Source organism: Mastomys coucha, unplaced genomic scaffold (assembly GCF_008632895.1).
Source record: "Mastomys coucha isolate ucsf_1 unplaced genomic scaffold, UCSF_Mcou_1 pScaffold1, whole genome shotgun sequence".
In the NCBI taxonomy this organism is placed as follows: Eukaryota; Metazoa; Chordata; class Mammalia; order Rodentia; family Muridae; genus Mastomys; species Mastomys coucha.
In genome coordinates this window covers 15,814,949-15,824,948 of record NW_022196891.1, presented here as the reverse complement: position 1 = coordinate 15,824,948, position 10,000 = coordinate 15,814,949, and positions in this window count along the sequence as shown.

Genomic DNA, 10,000 nt, shown 5'->3' with positions numbered 1-10,000 from the left:
TCAGCTATTTCTATTTCTCCAGGTCCCTTCTTCCAGGGACCAGGGGTCTCAACTCTCAAGTCTCTGCTGATCGCAGTCAGGTGGCCTACTCCCCCATAGTCAGCAGCTATGTCTCTTTTCTGGTGCCTGTGGTCCCTGACATCTGGGCATGCAGAGTCTAGGGTCTTATCCTGAGGAACTACACATGTGTGTAACATTAGACAGCTGGTCCCTCAGCCTTAGCAGGCACTCCTAAACTCTACAGCACCACTCAGTTCCTGATGGAAGCCCTGGCCCATTCCACTAACCCAGCATCCAGAGAGGGCAAGTGAATGTGGCATGTCCTAGCCCAGAGGGATATAGAAGGAGTGGGGTCCACTCATGGTGGCTGGAATTCCTGTGGGAATTGCCCTCTCTTTCTAAGTGACCTTCTGAGAAATGGCATGTGAGGGCTGTAGATCCCCATGCTGGTCAGACAGACTCTGGGTGGGCAGTGTCTTGGGAGCCCAAAAGAGCTGAAGCCAGGGCTCTTCCAACTACCCTGGGAACAAGAGCTGCAGGGCTTCTGTTTTTGAGCGGGTGGGATCTCCTTTCTTTTCCTTTCTCTCCCTCACTCCCCATCTCTCTCTTTCTTTGTGACAAGTTTATGTGATGCTGGACTCTGTACATGTTAGGCAAGCACTCTACTGACTGACTGATCTGTACCCTGGGACCTCCTGACGACTTCCATCTCAGCTCTTTGCTGCTAATCAGAGGCTCTGCTATGTAAAACCCTTTAATTTTCTCATGCATTTGCCTCTTTGTTGTGCGGCCTCTTCCCCTTCGGGTCTCCGAACCCGAAGAAAAAAACCGAGAGGAACACTGAACCCTGGCTGGCTTTCCTGAGAGCCATCTCACCTTTCCATGGTGCAGTGTGGCTTGCAGGTCTTTCTGCTAAGGCCGCAGGAGCCAGGAGCCAGAACCACCCGGCTCAGCCGCTCCCGAATTCCTGTCCCTCAGGAACTGTGTGAAATAATAAGTGCTTAGTGTTGTTTTTAGCTCCCAACCTTTGTGGGAATTGGTTATGCAATGGCAGAGAAACTGACAAGCCCAGAGTGGAAGGAGAGAGCGAACACGGCCTGGGCAGGGTTGCACAGGTGGGCGGGCCAGAGTCAACAAACCTGCCAGGCCTTTAGAAAAAGGTGACTTCCAGGCATGTCCAGCCAGTGTCCCAGGATAGCTATGAATGCAGCCCAGCACATCTGATGACCAAAATAATTATGGCAAGTGCCTAAAAGTCCTGAGGTTCAATGGAAGGACACAATATCCCAACAGAGAGTGTACTGGGAGGTTGTGGGGAGAGAAAGAGAGAGATAGAAAAGCAAAAATAGGTGGTGTGTGTGTGTGTGTGTGTGTGTGTGTGTGTGTGTGCCTCAGTCTCCCTGTGAGAGACCTTGACCTGGCTTAGAAAGGAGGCTGGGGGCAGCACTGCAGGAGGACAGGCATACTTTAAAGTAGACAATGGAAAGCAAAGGAGAATGGTGACAATAGGATCTACCGTTCTTGCTCTGGACAGGAGCTGGACAGCAGCTGGACAGCAGCTGGACAGCAGCTGGACAGCAGCTCCCAACTAGATGAAGGTCTAACTCGGATGATGGTTGTCAGGGCATCCCAATCAGGGGTACCCTAGACCACGAGGGGAGCAGTCAGAACTGGATATGGGAAGGCTCTTGAGATGCTCAAAGTCCTTGATGGATGAGCAGCAGACCCCATCACAGAGGAGAGAGCGAGCTGAGGGCATCAGGGTGAGGTGAAGAAGGGACTCCCCCTCCCCCCAGGTGTCCAACATGAACAGTCAAGTTGGAAGCAAGTAAGCCAAGCCCAGCCACTGGAAGGTCAAATGGGCCTTATCCGGTGCCATCTTGCTCCACTGGGTATGAAGGTTGTAAGAAATCAGGCTTAGTGGTTTGAGAAATGAGTGAAACCTGAAGAAATAAGACACGAGGAAGCTGCTCTGCCATAGAAGCTGCTCCCAGAGGACAGGAGACAGAAGAGGAGGCATCAGTCCCCACCACAGGGGCCTCTCCACAGCTGGGCTTGAGGACTCTAAAACATGGGCAGGCTCCCTCCAGCCTGAGCCATCCTGTCTCCAGGTACTTGCAAGGGCTCTTCTCTTTCTCTGGGGTGACCTTTCATGGCCTTTCCTCCCTTCCTTCTGTATGTGTATGTGCACATTACAGGAACAGGCGTGTGTGTGTGTGTGTGTGTGTGTGTGTGTGTATACATGTACGTATGTGTGCATGGGTGTGGACACCAGAAGACAAATTCAGCTCTCATCCCTGTTCGTTTGAGACAGGGTCTCCCACTGCTCTGGGTCTTGCTAAGCAGGCTTGGATGGCTATATAGCAAGCTCCCAGGATTTTTCTCCACCTCCCTTAGAATCAGGCTCATAAACACACACCACCACACTTGTTTTCTTGTTGTTTGTTTGTTTTTTAACATGGGTTCTGGGAACTGAATTCAGATCCATTGAGAGCACTCAGGTCTCCTCACCCCCCACTCTCTTCCTCTCTAATTTCTCACCCCCACTCTCTTTCTCTCTAATTTATTTATTTATTTATTTATTTATTTATTTATTTATTTTTATTTTTTTAGACTACCATACATAGTAGTGGGTTCCATTATGGGATTTTCACACACAAACAACTGTGTCATTTGGCTTTTGATCTAATTCATGCCACCTACTCCTGTTCATCCTCTAGGTCACTGTGGAGATGATGCTTCCTCAAGGAGTCCCTCGCTGTCCACACTAGTTCAATCCCCTGTGTCATGGTCCCCGTGGCGGACCTATTACGACAGGCCATGTGTGGTGTGTTCAGTCACGATGCTTCCTCTCTTGAAGCAGGGCTGGGTGGGGAGTATGGCTCCTATTGAAGGGGGCTGTGGAGAACCAGGTTCCAGGAAGGTCCCCAGCACCTCTGGCTTGAAGCACATTTTCTGTGGGAGTGTTCTCTTGACCTGAGAAGATGCTTTATAAAGCAGGGAGTGGTTGCTGCACAGGCTCGTAACTGCTGAGTGCTCTGCCCAAAGGGGACGTTTCCATCGACCTCTTCCAGGCTCAGGGCACACTAGTGAAGATGTGGGAAGAACGTAAGAGCTTGAGGAAGGGGTAGAGTGCCACGAAGTCCCAATATCAGGGCACGATATCACGGTCGTATTCTTGGATCTATGATTACCTACACAAGACTTGCCGAAGGCTGGGCCCATCAGCTTTCCACCTCACACCCCCCCCACCCCCATCCCTGAGGATCTCTTGGGAGTTAATGGTTGTTGGGAGAGGAAGGGACATTTTCTTCACTGGCAAGCTGCCCATGTTCCTATAAGCAACATTCATGAGAGCTCATCATTGTACACGAACCCTAACCCCCAACAGACCCTCATTTTCTAGAAGGCACTAAGCGACACAGATAAGGGTAAACATGCAAAGTTCAGACTGTGGCTTCCCTGGGCTTTCTTGGGGACATTTGAAGAGTTCGATGGCCAGATGAGACCAAGATTGGTTGCTGGGGTGAAGGCTGGAGAAGCATGAGTTCCAATGCCCTGATTTTAGTGTGGATTGTGGTTCTGAGAGACCAGGAGCAGATGGACACAGTCTCTCTTACAGAGACCCCACCCGCTCTGCTCTCATCCCCACCCTAGTCAAATCTCCTTGGGTAGGGTTATACTTAGGTGTTACTATTACCTGGTTATTGTTTTCATTTGGACTTTTAATCTGGAATGAACTACAATCCAGAAATGGATAGCATGACTGTGGATCCAGACCTAGAGGCTGGAAGACACAAGCTTTTGATCTGGATCTTGAGGAATAGTGGCCATAGAAGGCTTTGGCCTAGGCAGGGTGGTACATGTATTTAATCCCAGGCAAGCAGATCTCCGAGTTCAAGGGTAGCCTAAGACAGAGCAAGTTCTAGGTGAAGAAAACTTAAATCCATGCCTTTAATCCCAGCATCTGGAAGACACAGCCATGCAGATCTCTGAGATCAAGATCCATTCTCAGAGTAAGTTCCAGGACAGTCAAGCTTAGGCAGTGAAGGAGTTGGAAAACAGAAACCAGGTGATAATGTAATAGAACAAGGGAGCCATGTTTCAGCTCCTACAAGCAACAGAACCCGACAGCTTCAGCCATGTGGCTCTGGCTTTAGAATCAACACTAGAAGGAGACTACTGGGGCAATTGATGATGCTGGTTAGTTAGCTGGAGTTAAGAAATTAGTAATGATTAAGAAGAGACCAGCATGGCTGAGGTGAAACCTTCTGGGAAGTGTTTTCTGAGAGCACAAAGAAACTGTGTCTCAGAGGTAGCCAAGGCTGTACCTTGTGCTGCAGCAGGACTTGGTAATGTGTAAGAGTCACCCAGGTGGTACTGGTTTTGAAGGCAGAAAGGGGTCATGGAGAGCAGCTCAGGCTTGGCAGTCTTAGAGGCCAGGGAAGGCCATTGGTGAAAGTGCAGCATCTGTTATAGTTGATGGCCCAGGACTGAAGGGGTCATGCAAAGAAGTTGAGGTTTGGCACTATGAAGAGACCCTCTGAGAGGTTATTGGTGAAGCCTAGGTTGCAGTGAGAAACACCAGCATTTTAGCGATGCCAGTACCATGGGATGATCACCAAGAACAGCAGCAGCAGTGGAGTAGAGTTACCTAGAGCCTAGAGGGCTACAGAGCACAGAGTTGGAGAAGTGATCTAAGCCCTTTGGAGAAGCCCAGAAGATCATGACCCTGGAACAAGAAGCTGTGAAGTTGAAGTTGCCTTGGATACCTCAAGATGTTAGAGATGCAGAGCCATGGGATACCTGCCGAGAAAAGCACTAACAGGGAGTGGAAATAACTCAGGAGAAAGACTGCTGCAGTCATCAAAGCAGAAAGGAGTTGGAGATCTGATAAGTGCTTTGACATCAGACGTGGAGATGGTTTTTGGTCTTGTTTTTGTCCAGAACTTCCTCACTATAACCTGTGATGCTGGAGGTATGTGATCTGCTTTTTGATTTTGATTTTATAGGAGATTACAGTTAAGCAATTGGATGAATCTCAGAAGAGACTGAACTTTGGGCTTTTAATCATTGTTGAGACTGTGATAGACTGGGGACTTTTGAAGTTGGATTAAGTGCATTATGCATTATGCTATGTTTAGGTATGGGCTCCATAGACTCATGTATCTGAACAAGCCTATAAGGGCCAGGGAGTGGAATGTGGTGATTTGAATATGCTTGGCCCAGGGAGTGACACTATTAGGAGGTGTGACCTTGTTGGAATAGGTATGGCCTGTTGGAGGAAGTGTGTCACTATGGGTGTGGCTTTGAGACCCTCCTACTAGCTTCCTAGAAGTCAACCTTCTCCTGTTTGCCTTCAGATGAGGATGTAGAACTCTCAGTTCCTCCTGCACCATGCCTGCCTGGATGCTGCCATGCTTCCCGCCATGATGATAATGGACTGAAACTCTGAAACTATAAGATAGCCCCAGTTAAATGTTTTCCTTTATAAGAGCTGCCCTGGTCATGATGTCTCTTTACAGCAATGGAAATCCTAACTAGGAGACTCACAAAAACTACTTTTCAAAAAAAAAAGTTTTAAAATGTTATTCTTTATTTGTTTATTTGTCTATGTATAAGTATGTAGAGGGTCATAGGTCAGAGTACAACTTGTAGGTGTCAGTTCTCTCCTTCCACTGTGTCCTAATTGATTCCCAGCAACCAAGGACAGATCACCAGGCTTGGGGGCAGGCTCCTTTACCCACTGAGCCATTTCAGCTGTCCTTAGATTTTTGAAACAGCGATTCTCGCTGAACCTGGAGCTCACTGGCTAGATAGACTGCCTGTTCTCACTTTCTTGGTGCCAGCATTACAAGCATGTTGCCATATACTCGTTTATTTTAAAATGAAGGTCCTGGGAAATGGGAGCGTGGGTCCTCCTGCTTGTATGGCAAGCACGTTATCGATTGAGCCAATTCCCCAGACCTTGGGAATGTCTAGTAGCAGCTTTATTTATAAATCAACCAGAAGTGGGCACAACCCAGATACTCTTCTAAAGGAGACTGTGCACACTGTGGCACACGGTCCAGCACTGAAGAGGACAGAGCTGAGGGCCAGTAAGATGGGCCAGTGGGGAAAGCTGCTGCCGCACAAGCCTGACGACCTGAGTTTAATAGTTTACTACCCAGAACACACATAAAGGTGGAGGACAGGGTGAGAGAATGGACTCCCAAAAGCTGTTTTCTGATCGCTGCAACATGCTGTGGCATGTATGCATCTGCACACACACACATACACACAAACACACACACACACACACACACACACACACACAGACAAACACACACACACTACATAATAATATCTGCAAAAATAAAACCACTGGGATGAAAAGCCAATCATGGTGACAGGATTGCTTGGGAGGAGGTGTTGATTGGCGTGGTGTTAATGTTACGCGTCAGCTTGACAGACCTAGAATCACCCAGCAAATGGGCCTTCTGGGAAGGGGCTGAGAGAGTGCATGCATTCATCCTTCTGTTCCACTCATTCCTCTGTAGAATCTCTGTCCCCAGATGCTTTGAGGTCCTGCCGCCTTGACTTCCCCACCATGGACTGTATCTCGAACTGTGAGCAAAAGCGAAGCCTTACTCCACTGTCAAAGGTTCCATTAAGACAACGGGAGAAGGAACTGAGACAGTTGGGTGTCTGTAAAACCCGTAAGACTGGACACCACGCAGGGGACTATTACACAGACTGGAACACATCGGCAGCTGGGGGAAACATACGTGTGGAATGTAGCAGTGACTCAAACCTCATTACAAGTGAGTGGGATAGTCACACGGAAGGAGGTAAGGCCACAGGGCTGAGCCAAGGAACTCTGGAAAACAATGCTTTGTTTGGCTGCCAAAAGACTAAGTTAACAGTACTCCACACGAACATTGCCTTGGACTCAGTAGACCCATTCCCCTTATAGGTACAGACACTTTAACTCTACCTGTATACCAGCGTTGAACAAATAGTGTAGATAACAACACCCAGGCTTCCTCAGAGAAGAAACTCACAAACAATCAAAGAGAAAATGCTAGAACACCATGGTGATAGTGTACTGGGATTTTCAGTACAAATGTATGACATGCACATGGACACGTGCATACACAACACACAAGCTTAATTCAGATGCGTGTATACATTGGGTTACAACACATACCCTCATTTGCTCATTCTGCCCACTGGGAAGGCCTAGAAGCAGTGACATTCCAATGGTACTGGCCACATGTAGCTCATTGTTCTTGGCTTCTATTTCATAAAAAGAAAAACAACAAACAAATGAAAAGAACAGCATTTCGCAGAGAAGTGATTGAGTTCAGAGTTATGGCATGAAATATATAACCCTGGAGAAAGAAAAAGTGCCCATCAAAAGAGCACAGTGGAGCTAAGGAGATGGCTCAGTGCGTAAAATGTTCGCCATGCACGCATGAAACATGAGTTCGGATCCCTTCCACCCATATACCAAGACGCACGCCTCTGTAATCCCAGCACTGGGGAGGCGGATACAGGAGAATCTCTGGGCCCGGAAGGCCACCCAACCTAGCTGAACCAATGAGAACCAGGTTCTGTAGGAGACCCTGTCTCAAAAAAATAAAGTGGAGAGTGAGAGGAAGATTCTCAAAGGTGACCTTTGGCCTCCATATGCCTCTCACTGTGGACAAGGAGGTAAGAGGAGACTTCTAGCCCCAGAAAGACGAAGAAAACATAATTTCCCAATTCTTTCTTCCAAGGGCAACTGAAGATCAAGTATGGACGACATATGCAAGATAAAGCCTGATGTGGGTAGGTGAGAAGGCAGGTTGGTGAGAGACCTCGAGATCACATGGTAAGTTTCCTAAGTTTTTTCCTTGTGTCATATGTCTCAAACAGAAAGATAAAGAAGCTTCCAGCTCAGGAACAAGGATGGATGACAATGAATGAACAAAGGAAACCCGCTAGGAAACCTGTAGAAACCAAAGAAAACCTGTAGAAACCCACTCTTCCTAGTGCGATCCTGGGAAAAGGAAGGCCGAGCATGGCAGAGAAGAACTGTGGGCACACCACCAGTCCTGTGAGCGAGGACCAGCTGATCTTTACTCTATAACTCTCTTTCCTTCTTTCTTCTTTCTCCCTTTCTTTCAGTAAGGTCTTGTGCAGCCCAGGTCGGCCTTGAACTTATTATGTAGCCAAGGATGACCATAACTTCGGATGCCCCTGCTCTGTCCCTCAAATGCTTGGATTTCCAGGTTTACAAGAACATACATGATGCTGAGGATCAAATCAGGGGCTTTGTGACTACTAGGCAAGCCCACGGTGGATCTACATTCCTAGACCTACTCTGCCATGACTGTAAAGGTTGCACACAGGTGCCTCAGTGCCCCATCTTGCATGCTGGAGGTGAGATGGACTGGGTTATCCATCCCCACCCAGCCCTGGTGAGGTATCTCCTCATGACCTTCCCTCAAATTGCAGTGTCAGTTGAGGCTTTTTGGATAATTAGGATTCACACTCCAGTCCAAGGACTCTTGTTGGTGCCAGTAAGGACTATACAGGAAGCAGAATTCTCATCCTCAGCAACAACAAGAAGTCTGCCCTATTTGGGAACCACGGGAGGCTGAGCGGGAACCTGGCTTCTAGTTCCATCTGTGGGTGACAAAGCAGTGTCTCAGCCCATGTCCTTGTCAAGGCAAATAACCATGACAAAATTGTACTTGACAGTTATAAACACACTTGAAACAAAATGTGTCAAGCCTCAGGAAAAAAAAAAACAAGCAAATAAAAAAAAAAAAAAAAAAAAAAAAAAAAAAAACCTCGCCAAAGAAATGAAGAGGAAAAAAAAAATTGAATAAACCTTTGGAACTCAAAATGAAAAAAGCAAGAATGAAAGGCAAACCTCAACATCTGAGCTCAGAAGCAGAGCGAAGGTGATGGAGAAAAGGATCTGAGATCTGGAGATAGACCCTCCCTGAGGAGTGGAGAAAAAAAAATGGACTAAACCAAAGACCTCAGGTGTCTGTGGGACGATGTAAAAGATCCAACAGGTGTGCTACTGGAGCCCCAGGAGAAGAGGAAGGGTGGAGGTGAACACTGGGGGATGACTGGCTAGAGATGAGAACTAGGGTTTGGTTCTCCAGAAATTCACATAAATGTTAGGTAAGCATGGTTGTCTACTTGTAATGCCAACCCTGGAAGGCGGAGGCAGGGGTTCCCCAGAGCAAGCTGACAGCAGGAACAGGAGTATGAGAGAGCTCTCTGACTGAACGATCCTGCCTCCAGACATAAAGAGAGTGAGAGACCTTGGAACACTCAGTCATAAATGGGGACTTCTCCATCCAATCCCTCCCCTCAGGGCTCAGGAATCCCATGGAAGAGGAGAAGAAAAGATGATAAGACCCAGAGGGGAAGAGGGATAGCAAGAAAACAAGGCCTCGAAATGAACGTGATAAAAACTCATGTGAACTCACAGAGACGGAGGCAGCAGGCACAGGGCTTGCATCTGTGTGCATCAGCCGGGGGACTGCCCCCAACAGGAGAAGTAGACACTGCACTTTATTAGTATACCTTAGAAGCATATTCGTTTTCTAATGAGATGCTGAAAGAGGCTGAATTTGGAGGAGAGGAGGGAACTGCGAGGAGAAGAGGTAGGGGAAGCCATAATCAGGATATATTGTGTGACCAGGGAAAAACAAATCTGTTTTTATTAAAAGGAAAGAAAGAAGAACCTGACTTAGTAAAGAAGGGAGGATGATGGAGTATGATCCATAACATCAACCTTAGTAAAGAAGGGAGGATGATGGAGTATGATCCCTAACATCCACCTTAGTAAAGAAGAAAGGATGATGGAGTATGATCCCTAATATCAACCTTAGTAAAGAAGGGAGGATGATGGAGTATGATCCCTAACATCAACCTTAGTAAAGAAAGGAGGATGATGGAGTATGATCACTAACATCCATCTTAGTAAAGAAGGGAGGATGATGGAGTATGGTCC